Source organism: Triturus cristatus, chromosome 11 (genome assembly GCF_964204655.1).
Source record: "Triturus cristatus chromosome 11, aTriCri1.1, whole genome shotgun sequence".
Taxonomy (NCBI): domain Eukaryota; kingdom Metazoa; phylum Chordata; class Amphibia; order Caudata; family Salamandridae; genus Triturus; species Triturus cristatus.
Genome location: NC_140594.1, coordinates 936,603,255 through 936,620,083, shown reverse-complemented (window position 1 = coordinate 936,620,083; position 16,829 = coordinate 936,603,255). Strand labels below are relative to the sequence as shown.

At 36.7% G+C, this 16,829-nt stretch overlaps 1 long non-coding RNA gene across 1 annotated transcript; it reads right to left on the bottom strand.

The window, feature by feature from the left end:
- Positions 1-202: 202 nt before the first annotated feature.
- LOC146785669 (uncharacterized) lies at positions 203-16,521 on the bottom strand. Its single transcript, XR_014970737.1, has 33 exons — positions 16,415-16,521; positions 15,907-16,025; positions 15,398-15,551; positions 14,890-15,008; positions 14,382-14,500; positions 13,873-14,026; positions 13,361-13,483; positions 12,853-12,971; positions 12,345-12,463; positions 11,837-11,955; positions 11,329-11,447; positions 10,821-10,939; positions 10,313-10,431; positions 9,804-9,957; positions 9,296-9,414; positions 8,788-8,906; positions 8,279-8,432; positions 7,771-7,889; positions 7,263-7,381; positions 6,754-6,907; positions 6,246-6,364; positions 5,738-5,856; positions 5,230-5,348; positions 4,722-4,840; positions 4,214-4,332; positions 3,706-3,824; positions 3,197-3,350; positions 2,689-2,807; positions 2,181-2,299; positions 1,672-1,825; positions 1,164-1,282; positions 656-774; positions 203-300 (listed from the first exon to the last, which is right to left on the bottom strand). It is a non-coding gene; the product is annotated as an uncharacterized LOC146785669 (long non-coding RNA).
- Positions 16,522-16,829: the final 308 nt, after the last annotated feature.

Below are 16,829 nucleotides of genomic sequence, written 5' to 3'. Positions count from 1 at the left end.
CATGACCAACACAATGTGATCCATATTACTCTCATCTTGACAGAAATTATGTTCAGGCACAGTCTCCCACTGTAAGGTAGTGAGGACATGCTGATGCTGTGAGCGTCTTTTTAATGCATAAAGGAATTATTGTGAGTTTTACTTGCCTTGCATATTGGTAAAATGATGCCGTATGCCGGAAGACTTCCTTTTTTTTTTTCTTCAGTCTCGTCAATTCAGAGAAACTCGGTTGTGAAACACTGCCACCTCTGGTCATTCAGTATAATTTGCAGATGGAAAAGTCCACTGTTAGCACATTTTCTATAAGCAATACAAAAAAAATCTTGATTTTTAGAAAGCGTAAACAGATCAATACTATGGAGTCTTTTATTGTGAAAATCAACAGCTCATTAGAAATTCAAATCTCAATTTTAGTTTTTAACCTCACATACTTCTCTGCAACATTGCTAGTTCCAGGATATAAAGCAGGCTTTAGTAGCGTTGGAGGCAGCCAGGCTTTTATGAACTATCATGACCAACACAATGTGATCCATATTACTCTCATCTTGACAGAAATTATGTTCAGGCACAGTCTCCCACTATAAGGTAGTGAGGACATGCTGATGCTGTGAGCGTCTTTTTAATGCATAAAGGAATTATTGTGAGTTTTACTTGCCTTATAAATTGGTAAAATGATCCCGTATGCCGGAAGACTTCCTTTTTTTTTTCTTCAGTCTCGGCAATTCAGAGAAACTAGGTTGTGAAACACTGCCACCTCTGGTCATTCAGTATAATCTGCAGATGGAAAAGTCCACTGTTAGCACATTTTCTATAAGCAATACAAAAAAAATCTTGATGATTAGAAAGCGTAAACAGATCAATACTATGGAGTCTTTTATTGTGAAAATCAACAGCTCATTAGAAATTCAAATCTCAATTTTAGTTTTTAACCTCACATACTTCTCTGCAACATTGCTAGTTCCAGGATATAAAGCAGGCTTTAGTAGCGTTGGAGGCAGCCAGGCTTTTATGAACTATCATGACCAACACAATGTGATCCATATTACTCTCATCTTGACAGAAATTATGTTCAGGCACAGTCTCCCACTATAAGGTAGTGAGGACATGCTGATGCTGTGAGCGTCTTTTTAATGCATAAAGGAATTATTGTGAGTTTTACTTGCCTTATAAATTGGTAAAATGATCCCGTATGCCGGAAGACTTCCTTTTTTTTTTCTTCAGTCTCGGCAATTCAGAGAAACTAGGTTGTGAAACACTGCCACCTCTGGTCATTCAGTATAATCTGCAGATGGAAAAGTCCACTGTTAGCACATTTTCTATAAGCAATACAAAAAAAATCTTGATTTTTAGAAAGCGTAAACAGATCAATACTATGGAGTCTTTTATTGTGAAAATCAACAGCTCATTAGAAATTCAAATCTCAATTTTAGTTTTTAACCTCACATACTTCTCTGCAACATTGCTAGTTCCAGGATATAAAGCAGGCTTTAGTAGCGTTGGAGGCAGCCAGACTTTTATGAACTATCATGACCAACACAATGTGATCCATATTACTCTCATCTTGACAGAAATTATGTTCAGGCACAGTCTCCCACTGTAAGGTAGTGAGGACATGCTGATGCTGTGAGCGTCTTTTTAATGCATAAAGGAATTATTGTGAGTTTTACTTGCCTTGCATATTGGTAAAATGATGCCGTATGCCGGAAGACTTCCTTTTTTTTTTTCTTCAGTCTCGTCAATTCAGAGAAACTCGGTTGTGAAACACTGCCACCTCTGGTCATTCAGTATAATTTGCAGATGGAAAAGTCCACTGTTAGCACATTTTCTATAAGCAATACAAAAAAAATCTTGATTTTTAGAAAGCGTAAACAGATCAATACTATGGAGTCTTTTATTGTGAAAATCAACAGCTCATTAGAAAATCAAATCTCAATTTTAGTTTTTAACCTCACATACTTCTCTGCAACATTGCTAGCTCCAGGATATAAAGCAGGCTTTAGTAGCATTGGAGGCAGCCAGGCTTTTATGAGCTATCATGACCAACACAATGTGATCCATATTACTTTCATCTTGACAGAAATTATGTTCAGGCACAGTCTCCCACTATAAGGTAGTGAGGACATGCTGATGCTGTGAGCGTCTTTTTAATGCATAAAGGAATTATTGTGAGTTTTACTTGCCTTATAAATTGGTAAAATGATCCCGTATGCCGGAAGACTTCCTTTTTTTTTTCTTCAGTCTCGGCAATTCAGAGAAACTAGGTTGTGAAACACTGCCACCTCTGGTCATTCAGTATAATCTGCAGATGGAAAAGTCCACTGTTAGCACATTTTCTATAAGCAATACAAAAAAAATCTTGATTTTTAGAAAGCGTAAACAGATCAATACTATGGAGTCTTTTATTGTGAAAATCAACAGCTCATTAGAAAATCAAATCTCAATTTTAGTTTTTAACCTCACATACTTCTCTGCAACATTGCTAGCTCCAGGATATAAAGCAGGCTTTAGTAGCATTGGAGGCAGCCAGGCTTTTATGAGCTATCATGACCAACACAATGTGATCCATATTACTTTCATCTTGACAGAAATTATGTTCAGGCACAGTCTCCCACTGTAAGGTAGTGAGGACATGCTGATGCTGTGAGCGTCTTTTTAATGCATAAAGGAATTATTGTGAGTTTTACTTGCCTTATAAATTGGTAAAATGATCCCGTATGCCGGAAGACTTCCTTTTTTTTTTCTTCAGTCTCGGCAATTCAGAGAAACTAGGTTGTGAAACACTGCCACCTCTGGTCATTCAGTATAATCTGCAGATGGAAAAGTCCACTGTTAGCACATTTTCTATAAGCAATACAAAAAAAATCTTGATGATTAGAAAGCGTAAACAGATCAATACTATGGAGTCTTTTATTGTGAAAATCAACAGCTCATTAGAAATTCAAATCTCAATTTTAGTTTTTAACCTCACATACTTCTCTGCAACATTGCTAGTTCCAGGATATAAAGCAGGCTTTAGTAGCGTTGGAGGCAGCCAGACTTTTATGAACTATCATGACCAACACAATGTGATCCATATTACTCTCATCTTGACAGAAATTATGTTCAGGCACAGTCTCCCACTGTAAGGTAGTGAGGACATGCTGATGCTGTGAGCGTCTTTTTAATGCATAAAGGAATTATTGTGAGTTTTACTTGCCTTGCATATTGGTAAAATGATGCCGTATGCCGGAAGACTTCCTTTTTTTTTTTCTTCAGTCTCGTCAATTCAGAGAAACTCGGTTGTGAAACACTGCCACCTCTGGTCATTCAGTATAATTTGCAGATGGAAAAGTCCACTGTTAGCACATTTTCTATAAGCAATACAAAAAAAATCTTGATTTTTAGAAAGCGTAAACAGATCAATACTATGGAGTCTTTTATTGTGAAAATCAACAGCTCATTAGAAATTCAAATCTCAATTTTAGTTTTTAACCTCACATACTTCTCTGCAACATTGCTAGTTCCAGGATATAAAGCAGGCTTTAGTAGCGTTGGAGGCAGCCAGGCTTTTATGAACTATCATGACCAACACAATGTGATCCATATTACTCTCATCTTGACAGAAATTATGTTCAGGCACAGTCTCCCACTATAAGGTAGTGAGGACATGCTGATGCTGTGAGCGTCTTTTTAATGCATAAAGGAATTATTGTGAGTTTTACTTGCCTTATAAATTGGTAAAATGATCCCGTATGCCGGAAGACTTCCTTTTTTTTTTCTTCAGTCTCGGCAATTCAGAGAAACTAGGTTGTGAAACACTGCCACCTCTGGTCATTCAGTATAATCTGCAGATGGAAAAGTCCACTGTTAGCACATTTTCTATAAGCAATACAAAAAAAATCTTGATTTTTAGAAAGCGTAAACAGATCAATACTATGGAGTCTTTTATTGTGAAAATCAACAGCTCATTAGAAAATCAAATCTCAATTTTAGTTTTTAACCTCACATACTTCTCTGCAACATTGCTAGCTCCAGGATATAAAGCAGGCTTTAGTAGCATTGGAGGCAGCCAGGCTTTTATGAGCTATCATGACCAACACAATGTGATCCATATTACTTTCATCTTGACAGAAATTATGTTCAGGCTCAGTCTCCCACTGTAAGGTAGTGAGGACATGCTGATGCTGTGAGCGTCTTTTTAATGCATAAAGGAATTATTGTGAGTTTTACTTGCCTTATAAATTGGTAAAATGATCCCGTATGCCGGAAGACTTCCTTTTTTTTTTCTTCAGTCTCGGCAATTCAGAGAAACTAGGTTGTGAAACACTGCCACCTCTGGTCATTCAGTATAATCTGCAGATGGAAAAGTCCACTGTTAGCACATTTTCTATAAGCAATACAAAAAAAATCTTGATGATTAGAAAGCGTAAACAGATCAATACTATGGAGTCTTTTATTGTGAAAATCAACAGCTCATTAGAAATTCAAATCTCAATTTTAGTTTTTAACCTCACATACTTCTCTGCAACATTGCTAGTTCCAGGATATAAAGCAGGCTTTAGTAGCGTTGGAGGCAGCCAGGCTTTTATGAACTATCATGACCAACACAATGTGATCCATATTACTCTCATCTTGACAGAAATTATGTTCAGGCACAGTCTCCCACTATAAGGTAGTGAGGACATGCTGATGCTGTGAGCGTCTTTTTAATGCATAAAGGAATTATTGTGAGTTTTACTTGCCTTATAAATTGGTAAAATGATCCCGTATGCCGGAAGACTTCCTTTTTTTTTTCTTCAGTCTCGGCAATTCAGAGAAACTAGGTTGTGAAACACTGCCACCTCTGGTCATTCAGTATAATCTGCAGATGGAAAAGTCCACTGTTAGCACATTTTCTATAAGCAATACAAAAAAAATCTTGATTTTTAGAAAGCGTAAACAGATCAATACTATGGAGTCTTTTATTGTGAAAATCAACAGCTCATTAGAAAATCAAATCTCAATTTTAGTTTTTAACCTCACATACTTCTCTGCAACATTGCTAGTTCCAGGATATAAAGCAGGCTTTAGTAGCGTTGGAGGCAGCCAGGCTTTTATGAACTATCATGACCAACACAATGTGATCCATATTACTCTCATCTTGACAGAAATTATGTTCAGGCACAGTCTCCCACTATAAGGTAGTGAGGACATGCTGATGCTGTGAGCGTCTTTTTAATGCATAAAGGAATTATTGTGAGTTTTACTTGCCTTATAAATTGGTAAAATGATCCCGTATGCCGGAAGACTTCCTTTTTTTTTTCTTCAGTCTCGGCAATTCAGAGAAACTAGGTTGTGAAACACTGCCACCTCTGGTCATTCAGTATAATCTGCAGATGGAAAAGTCCACTGTTAGCACATTTTCTATAAGCAATACAAAAAAAATCTTGATTTTTAGAAAGCGTAAACAGATCAATACTATGGAGTCTTTTATTGTGAAAATCAACAGCTCATTAGAAAATCAAATCTCAATTTTAGTTTTTAACCTCACATACTTCTCTGCAACATTGCTAGCTCCAGGATATAAAGCAGGCTTTAGTAGCATTGGAGGCAGCCAGGCTTTTATGAGCTATCATGACCAACACAATGTGATCCATATTACTTTCATCTTGACAGAAATTATGTTCAGGCTCAGTCTCCCACTGTAAGGTAGTGAGGACATGCTGATGCTGTGAGCGTCTTTTTAATGCATAAAGGAATTATTGTGAGTTTTACTTGCCTTATAAATTGGTAAAATGATCCCGTATGCCGGAAGACTTCCTTTTTTTTTTCTTCAGTCTCGGCAATTCAGAGAAACTAGGTTGTGAAACACTGCCACCTCTGGTCATTCAGTATAATCTGCAGATGGAAAAGTCCACTGTTAGCACATTTTCTATAAGCAATACAAAAAAAATCTTGATGATTAGAAAGCGTAAACAGATCAATACTATGGAGTCTTTTATTGTGAAAATCAACAGCTCATTAGAAATTCAAATCTCAATTTTAGTTTTTAACCTCACATACTTCTCTGCAACATTGCTAGTTCCAGGATATAAAGCAGGCTTTAGTAGCGTTGGAGGCAGCCAGGCTTTTATGAACTATCATGACCAACACAATGTGATCCATATTACTCTCATCTTGACAGAAATTATGTTCAGGCACAGTCTCCCACTATAAGGTAGTGAGGACATGCTGATGCTGTGAGCGTCTTTTTAATGCATAAAGGAATTATTGTGAGTTTTACTTGCCTTATAAATTGGTAAAATGATCCCGTATGCCGGAAGACTTCCTTTTTTTTTTCTTCAGTCTCGGCAATTCAGAGAAACTAGGTTGTGAAACACTGCCACCTCTGGTCATTCAGTATAATCTGCAGATGGAAAAGTCCACTGTTAGCACATTTTCTATAAGCAATACAAAAAAAATCTTGATTTTTAGAAAGCGTAAACAGATCAATACTATGGAGTCTTTTATTGTGAAAATCAACAGCTCATTAGAAATTCAAATCTCAATTTTAGTTTTTAACCTCACATACTTCTCTGCAACATTGCTAGTTCCAGGATATAAAGCAGGCTTTAGTAGCGTTGGAGGCAGCCAGACTTTTATGAACTATCATGACCAACACAATGTGATCCATATTACTCTCATCTTGACAGAAATTATGTTCAGGCACAGTCTCCCACTGTAAGGTAGTGAGGACATGCTGATGCTGTGAGCGTCTTTTTAATGCATAAAGGAATTATTGTGAGTTTTACTTGCCTTGCATATTGGTAAAATGATGCCGTATGCCGGAAGACTTCCTTTTTTTTTTTCTTCAGTCTCGTCAATTCAGAGAAACTCGGTTGTGAAACACTGCCACCTCTGGTCATTCAGTATAATTTGCAGATGGAAAAGTCCACTGTTAGCACATTTTCTATAAGCAATACAAAAAAAATCTTGATTTTTAGAAAGCGTAAACAGATCAATACTATGGAGTCTTTTATTGTGAAAATCAACAGCTCATTAGAAATTCAAATCTCAATTTTAGTTTTTAACCTCACATACTTCTCTGCAACATTGCTAGTTCCAGGATATAAAGCAGGCTTTAGTAGCGTTGGAGGCAGCCAGGCTTTTATGAACTATCATGACCAACACAATGTGATCCATATTACTCTCATCTTGACAGAAATTATGTTCAGGCACAGTCTCCCACTATAAGGTAGTGAGGACATGCTGATGCTGTGAGCGTCTTTTTAATGCATAAAGGAATTATTGTGAGTTTTACTTGCCTTATAAATTGGTAAAATGATCCCGTATGCCGGAAGACTTCCTTTTTTTTTTCTTCAGTCTCGGCAATTCAGAGAAACTAGGTTGTGAAACACTGCCACCTCTGGTCATTCAGTATAATCTGCAGATGGAAAAGTCCACTGTTAGCACATTTTCTATAAGCAATACAAAAAAAATCTTGATGATTAGAAAGCGTAAACAGATCAATACTATGGAGTCTTTTATTGTGAAAATCAACAGCTCATTAGAAATTCAAATCTCAATTTTAGTTTTTAACCTCACATACTTCTCTGCAACATTGCTAGTTCCAGGATATAAAGCAGGCTTTAGTAGCGTTGGAGGCAGCCAGGCTTTTATGAACTATCATGACCAACACAATGTGATCCATATTACTCTCATCTTGACAGAAATTATGTTCAGGCACAGTCTCCCACTATAAGGTAGTGAGGACATGCTGATGCTGTGAGCGTCTTTTTAATGCATAAAGGAATTATTGTGAGTTTTACTTGCCTTATAAATTGGTAAAATGATCCCGTATGCCGGAAGACTTCCTTTTTTTTTTCTTCAGTCTCGGCAATTCAGAGAAACTAGGTTGTGAAACACTGCCACCTCTGGTCATTCAGTATAATCTGCAGATGGAAAAGTCCACTGTTAGCACATTTTCTATAAGCAATACAAAAAAAATCTTGATTTTTAGAAAGCGTAAACAGATCAATACTATGGAGTCTTTTATTGTGAAAATCAACAGCTCATTAGAAATTCAAATCTCAATTTTAGTTTTTAACCTCACATACTTCTCTGCAACATTGCTAGTTCCAGGATATAAAGCAGGCTTTAGTAGCGTTGGAGGCAGCCAGACTTTTATGAACTATCATGACCAACACAATGTGATCCATATTACTCTCATCTTGACAGAAATTATGTTCAGGCACAGTCTCCCACTGTAAGGTAGTGAGGACATGCTGATGCTGTGAGCGTCTTTTTAATGCATAAAGGAATTATTGTGAGTTTTACTTGCCTTGCATATTGGTAAAATGATGCCGTATGCCGGAAGACTTCCTTTTTTTTTTTCTTCAGTCTCGTCAATTCAGAGAAACTCGGTTGTGAAACACTGCCACCTCTGGTCATTCAGTATAATTTGCAGATGGAAAAGTCCACTGTTAGCACATTTTCTATAAGCAATACAAAAAAAATCTTGATTTTTAGAAAGCGTAAACAGATCAATACTATGGAGTCTTTTATTGTGAAAATCAACAGCTCATTAGAAAATCAAATCTCAATTTTAGTTTTTAACCTCACATACTTCTCTGCAACATTGCTAGCTCCAGGATATAAAGCAGGCTTTAGTAGCATTGGAGGCAGCCAGGCTTTTATGAGCTATCATGACCAACACAATGTGATCCATATTACTTTCATCTTGACAGAAATTATGTTCAGGCACAGTCTCCCACTATAAGGTAGTGAGGACATGCTGATGCTGTGAGCGTCTTTTTAATGCATAAAGGAATTATTGTGAGTTTTACTTGCCTTATAAATTGGTAAAATGATCCCGTATGCCGGAAGACTTCCTTTTTTTTTTCTTCAGTCTCGGCAATTCAGAGAAACTAGGTTGTGAAACACTGCCACCTCTGGTCATTCAGTATAATCTGCAGATGGAAAAGTCCACTGTTAGCACATTTTCTATAAGCAATACAAAAAAAATCTTGATTTTTAGAAAGCGTAAACAGATCAATACTATGGAGTCTTTTATTGTGAAAATCAACAGCTCATTAGAAAATCAAATCTCAATTTTAGTTTTTAACCTCACATACTTCTCTGCAACATTGCTAGCTCCAGGATATAAAGCAGGCTTTAGTAGCATTGGAGGCAGCCAGGCTTTTATGAGCTATCATGACCAACACAATGTGATCCATATTACTTTCATCTTGACAGAAATTATGTTCAGGCACAGTCTCCCACTGTAAGGTAGTGAGGACATGCTGATGCTGTGAGCGTCTTTTTAATGCATAAAGGAATTATTGTGAGTTTTACTTGCCTTATAAATTGGTAAAATGATCCCGTATGCCGGAAGACTTCCTTTTTTTTTTCTTCAGTCTCGGCAATTCAGAGAAACTAGGTTGTGAAACACTGCCACCTCTGGTCATTCAGTATAATCTGCAGATGGAAAAGTCCACTGTTAGCACATTTTCTATAAGCAATACAAAAAAAATCTTGATGATTAGAAAGCGTAAACAGATCAATACTATGGAGTCTTTTATTGTGAAAATCAACAGCTCATTAGAAATTCAAATCTCAATTTTAGTTTTTAACCTCACATACTTCTCTGCAACATTGCTAGTTCCAGGATATAAAGCAGGCTTTAGTAGCGTTGGAGGCAGCCAGACTTTTATGAACTATCATGACCAACACAATGTGATCCATATTACTCTCATCTTGACAGAAATTATGTTCAGGCACAGTCTCCCACTGTAAGGTAGTGAGGACATGCTGATGCTGTGAGCGTCTTTTTAATGCATAAAGGAATTATTGTGAGTTTTACTTGCCTTGCATATTGGTAAAATGATGCCGTATGCCGGAAGACTTCCTTTTTTTTTTTCTTCAGTCTCGTCAATTCAGAGAAACTCGGTTGTGAAACACTGCCACCTCTGGTCATTCAGTATAATTTGCAGATGGAAAAGTCCACTGTTAGCACATTTTCTATAAGCAATACAAAAAAAATCTTGATTTTTAGAAAGCGTAAACAGATCAATACTATGGAGTCTTTTATTGTGAAAATCAACAGCTCATTAGAAATTCAAATCTCAATTTTAGTTTTTAACCTCACATACTTCTCTGCAACATTGCTAGTTCCAGGATATAAAGCAGGCTTTAGTAGCGTTGGAGGCAGCCAGGCTTTTATGAACTATCATGACCAACACAATGTGATCCATATTACTCTCATCTTGACAGAAATTATGTTCAGGCACAGTCTCCCACTATAAGGTAGTGAGGACATGCTGATGCTGTGAGCGTCTTTTTAATGCATAAAGGAATTATTGTGAGTTTTACTTGCCTTATAAATTGGTAAAATGATCCCGTATGCCGGAAGACTTCCTTTTTTTTTTCTTCAGTCTCGGCAATTCAGAGAAACTAGGTTGTGAAACACTGCCACCTCTGGTCATTCAGTATAATCTGCAGATGGAAAAGTCCACTGTTAGCACATTTTCTATAAGCAATACAAAAAAAATCTTGATTTTTAGAAAGCGTAAACAGATCAATACTATGGAGTCTTTTATTGTGAAAATCAACAGCTCATTAGAAAATCAAATCTCAATTTTAGTTTTTAACCTCACATACTTCTCTGCAACATTGCTAGCTCCAGGATATAAAGCAGGCTTTAGTAGCATTGGAGGCAGCCAGGCTTTTATGAGCTATCATGACCAACACAATGTGATCCATATTACTTTCATCTTGACAGAAATTATGTTCAGGCTCAGTCTCCCACTGTAAGGTAGTGAGGACATGCTGATGCTGTGAGCGTCTTTTTAATGCATAAAGGAATTATTGTGAGTTTTACTTGCCTTATAAATTGGTAAAATGATCCCGTATGCCGGAAGACTTCCTTTTTTTTTTCTTCAGTCTCGGCAATTCAGAGAAACTAGGTTGTGAAACACTGCCACCTCTGGTCATTCAGTATAATCTGCAGATGGAAAAGTCCACTGTTAGCACATTTTCTATAAGCAATACAAAAAAAATCTTGATGATTAGAAAGCGTAAACAGATCAATACTATGGAGTCTTTTATTGTGAAAATCAACAGCTCATTAGAAATTCAAATCTCAATTTTAGTTTTTAACCTCACATACTTCTCTGCAACATTGCTAGTTCCAGGATATAAAGCAGGCTTTAGTAGCGTTGGAGGCAGCCAGGCTTTTATGAACTATCATGACCAACACAATGTGATCCATATTACTCTCATCTTGACAGAAATTATGTTCAGGCACAGTCTCCCACTATAAGGTAGTGAGGACATGCTGATGCTGTGAGCGTCTTTTTAATGCATAAAGGAATTATTGTGAGTTTTACTTGCCTTATAAATTGGTAAAATGATCCCGTATGCCGGAAGACTTCCTTTTTTTTTTCTTCAGTCTCGGCAATTCAGAGAAACTAGGTTGTGAAACACTGCCACCTCTGGTCATTCAGTATAATCTGCAGATGGAAAAGTCCACTGTTAGCACATTTTCTATAAGCAATACAAAAAAAATCTTGATTTTTAGAAAGCGTAAACAGATCAATACTATGGAGTCTTTTATTGTGAAAATCAACAGCTCATTAGAAAATCAAATCTCAATTTTAGTTTTTAACCTCACATACTTCTCTGCAACATTGCTAGTTCCAGGATATAAAGCAGGCTTTAGTAGCGTTGGAGGCAGCCAGGCTTTTATGAACTATCATGACCAACACAATGTGATCCATATTACTCTCATCTTGACAGAAATTATGTTCAGGCACAGTCTCCCACTATAAGGTAGTGAGGACATGCTGATGCTGTGAGCGTCTTTTTAATGCATAAAGGAATTATTGTGAGTTTTACTTGCCTTATAAATTGGTAAAATGATCCCGTATGCCGGAAGACTTCCTTTTTTTTTTCTTCAGTCTCGGCAATTCAGAGAAACTAGGTTGTGAAACACTGCCACCTCTGGTCATTCAGTATAATCTGCAGATGGAAAAGTCCACTGTTAGCACATTTTCTATAAGCAATACAAAAAAAATCTTGATTTTTAGAAAGCGTAAACAGATCAATACTATGGAGTCTTTTATTGTGAAAATCAACAGCTCATTAGAAAATCAAATCTCAATTTTAGTTTTTAACCTCACATACTTCTCTGCAACATTGCTAGCTCCAGGATATAAAGCAGGCTTTAGTAGCATTGGAGGCAGCCAGGCTTTTATGAGCTATCATGACCAACACAATGTGATCCATATTACTTTCATCTTGACAGAAATTATGTTCAGGCTCAGTCTCCCACTGTAAGGTAGTGAGGACATGCTGATGCTGTGAGCGTCTTTTTAATGCATAAAGGAATTATTGTGAGTTTTACTTGCCTTATAAATTGGTAAAATGATCCCGTATGCCGGAAGACTTCCTTTTTTTTTTCTTCAGTCTCGGCAATTCAGAGAAACTAGGTTGTGAAACACTGCCACCTCTGGTCATTCAGTATAATCTGCAGATGGAAAAGTCCACTGTTAGCACATTTTCTATAAGCAATACAAAAAAAATCTTGATGATTAGAAAGCGTAAACAGATCAATACTATGGAGTCTTTTATTGTGAAAATCAACAGCTCATTAGAAATTCAAATCTCAATTTTAGTTTTTAACCTCACATACTTCTCTGCAACATTGCTAGTTCCAGGATATAAAGCAGGCTTTAGTAGCGTTGGAGGCAGCCAGGCTTTTATGAACTATCATGACCAACACAATGTGATCCATATTACTCTCATCTTGACAGAAATTATGTTCAGGCACAGTCTCCCACTATAAGGTAGTGAGGACATGCTGATGCTGTGAGCGTCTTTTTAATGCATAAAGGAATTATTGTGAGTTTTACTTGCCTTATAAATTGGTAAAATGATCCCGTATGCCGGAAGACTTCCTTTTTTTTTTCTTCAGTCTCGGCAATTCAGAGAAACTAGGTTGTGAAACACTGCCACCTCTGGTCATTCAGTATAATCTGCAGATGGAAAAGTCCACTGTTAGCACATTTTCTATAAGCAATACAAAAAAAATCTTGATTTTTAGAAAGCGTAAACAGATCAATACTATGGAGTCTTTTATTGTGAAAATCAACAGCTCATTAGAAAATCAAATCTCAATTTTAGTTTTTAACCTCACATACTTCTCTGCAACATTGCTAGTTCCAGGATATAAAGCAGGCTTTAGTAGCGTTGGAGGCAGCCAGGCTTTTATGAACTATCATGACCAACACAATGTGATCCATATTACTCGCATCTTGACAGAAATTATGTTCAGGCACAGTCTCCCACTATAAGGTAGTGAGGACATGCTGATGCTGTGAGCGTCTTTTTAATGCATAAAGGAATTATTGTGAGTTTTACTTGCCTTATAAATTGGTAAAATGATGCCGTATGCCGGAAGACTTCCTTTTTTTTTTTGTTCTTCAGTCTCGGCAATTCAGAGAAACTCGGTTGTGAAACACTGCCACCTCTGGTCATTCAGTATAATCTGTAGATGGAAAAGTCCACTGTTAGCACATTTTCTATAAGCAATACAAAAAAAATCTTGATTTTTAGAAAGCGTAAACAGATCAATACTATGGAGTCTTTTATTGTGAAAATCAACAGCTCATTAGAAATTCAAATCTCAATTTTAGTTTTTAACCTCACATACTTCTCTGCAACATTGCTAGTTCCAGGATATAAAGCAGGCTTTAGTAGCGTTGGAGGCAGCCAGACTTTTATGAACTATCATGACCAACACAATGTGATCCATATTACTCTCATCTTGACAGAAATTATGTTCAGGCACAGTCTCCCACTGTAAGGTAGTGAGGACATGCTGATGCTGTGAGCGTCTTTTTAATGCATAAAGGAATTATTGTGAGTTTTACTTGCCTTGCATATTGGTAAAATGATGCCGTATGCCGGAAGACTTCCTTTTTTTTTTTCTTCAGTCTCGTCAATTCAGAGAAACTCGGTTGTGAAACACTGCCACCTCTGGTCATTCAGTATAATTTGCAGATGGAAAAGTCCACTGTTAGCACATTTTCTATAAGCAATACAAAAAAAATCTTGATTTTTAGAAAGCGTAAACAGATCAATACTATGGAGTCTTTTATTGTGAAAATCAACAGCTCATTAGAAAATCAAATCTCAATTTTAGTTTTTAAGCTCACATACTTCTCTGCAACATTGCTAGCTCCAGGATATAAAGCAGGCTTTAGTAGCATTGGAGGCAGCCAGGCTTTTATGAGCTATCATGACCAACACAATGTGATCCATATTACTTTCATCTTGACAGAAATTATGTTCAGGCACAGTCTCCCACTGTAAGGTAGTGAGGACATGCTGATGCTGTGAGCGTCTTTTTAATGCATAAAGGAATTATTGTGAGTTTTACTTGCCTTATAAATTGGTAAAATGATCCCGTATGCCGGAAGACTTCCTTTTTTTTTTCTTCAGTCTCGGCAATTCAGAGAAACTAGGTTGTGAAACACTGCCACCTCTGGTCATTCAGTATAATCTGCAGATGGAAAAGTCCACTGTTAGCACATTTTCTATAAGCAATACAAAAAAAATCTTGATGATTAGAAAGCGTAAACAGATCAATACTATGGAGTCTTTTATTGTGAAAATCAACAGCTCATTAGAAATTCAAATCTCAATTTTAGTTTTTAACCTCACATACTTCTCTGCAACATTGCTAGTTCCAGGATATAAAGCAGGCTTTAGTAGCGTTGGAGGCAGCCAGGCTTTTATGAACTATCATGACCAACACAATGTGATCCATATTACTCTCATCTTGACAGAAATTATGTTCAGGCACAGTCTCCCACTATAAGGTAGTGAGGACATGCTGATGCTGTGAGCGTCTTTTTAATGCATAAAGGAATTATTGTGAGTTTTACTTGCCTTATAAATTGGTAAAATGATCCCGTATGCCGGAAGACTTCCTTTTTTTTTTCTTCAGTCTCGGCAATTCAGAGAAACTAGGTTGTGAAACACTGCCACCTCTGGTCATTCAGTATAATCTGCAGATGGAAAAGTCCACTGTTAGCACATTTTCTATAAGCAATACAAAAAAAATCTTGATTTTTAGAAAGCGTAAACAGATCAATACTATGGAGTCTTTTATTGTGAAAATCAACAGCTCATTAGAAATTCAAATCTCAATTTTAGTTTTTAACCTCACATACTTCTCTGCAACATTGCTAGTTCCAGGATATAAAGCAGGCTTTAGTAGCGTTGGAGGCAGCCAGACTTTTATGAACTATCATGACCAACACAATGTGATCCATATTACTCTCATCTTGACAGAAATTATGTTCAGGCACAGTCTCCCACTGTAAGGTAGTGAGGACATGCTGATGCTGTGAGCGTCTTTTTAATGCATAAAGGAATTATTGTGAGTTTTACTTGCCTTGCATATTGGTAAAATGATGCCGTATGCCGGAAGACTTCCTTTTTTTTTTTCTTCAGTCTCGTCAATTCAGAGAAACTCGGTTGTGAAACACTGCCACCTCTGGTCATTCAGTATAATTTGCAGATGGAAAAGTCCACTGTTAGCACATTTTCTATAAGCAATACAAAAAAAATCTTGATTTTTAGAAAGCGTAAACAGATCAATACTATGGAGTCTTTTATTGTGAAAATCAACAGCTCATTAGAAATTCAAATCTCAATTTTAGTTTTTAACCTCACATACTTCTCTGCAACATTGCTAGTTCCAGGATATAAAGCAGGCTTTAGTAGCGTTGGAGGCAGCCAGGCTTTTATGAACTATCATGACCAACACAATGTGATCCATATTACTCTCATCTTGACAGAAATTATGTTCAGGCACAGTCTCCCACTATAAGGTAGTGAGGACATGCTGATGCTGTGAGCGTCTTTTTAATGCATAAAGGAATTATTGTGAGTTTTACTTGCCTTATAAATTGGTAAAATGATCCCGTATGCCGGAAGACTTCCTTTTTTTTTTCTTCAGTCTCGGCAATTCAGAGAAACTAGGTTGTGAAACACTGCCACCTCTGGTCATTCAGTATAATCTGCAGATGGAAAAGTCCACTGTTAGCACATTTTCTATAAGCAATACAAAAAAAATCTTGATGATTAGAAAGCGTAAACAGATCAATACTATGGAGTCTTTTATTGTGAAAATCAACAGCTCATTAGAAATTCAAATCTCAATTTTAGTTTTTAACCTCACATACTTCTCTGCAACATTGCTAGTTCCAGGATATAAAGCAGGCTTTAGTAGCGTTGGAGGCAGCCAGGCTTTTATGAACTATCATGACCAACACAATGTGATCCATATTACTCTCATCTTGACAGAAATTATGTTCAGGCACAGTCTCCCACTATAAGGTAGTGAGGACATGCTGATGCTGTGAGCGTCTTTTTAATGCATAAAGGAATTATTGTGAGTTTTACTTGCCTTATAAATTGGTAAAATGATCCCGTATGCCGGAAGACTTCCTTTTTTTTTTCTTCAGTCTCGGCAATTCAGAGAAACTAGGTTGTGAAACACTGCCACCTCTGGTCATTCAGTATAATCTGCAGATGGAAAAGTCCACTGTTAGCACATTTTCTATAAGCAATACAAAAAAAATCTTGATTTTTAGAAAGCGTAAACAGATCAATACTATGGAGTCTTTTATTGTGAAAATCAACAGCTCATTAGAAATTCAAATCTCAATTTTAGTTTTTAACCTCACATACTTCTCTGCAACATTGCTAGTTCCAGGATATAAAGCAGGCTTTAGTAGCGTTGGAGGCAGCCAGACTTTTATGAACTATCATGACCAACACAATGTGATCCATATTACTCTCATCTTGACAGAAATTATGTT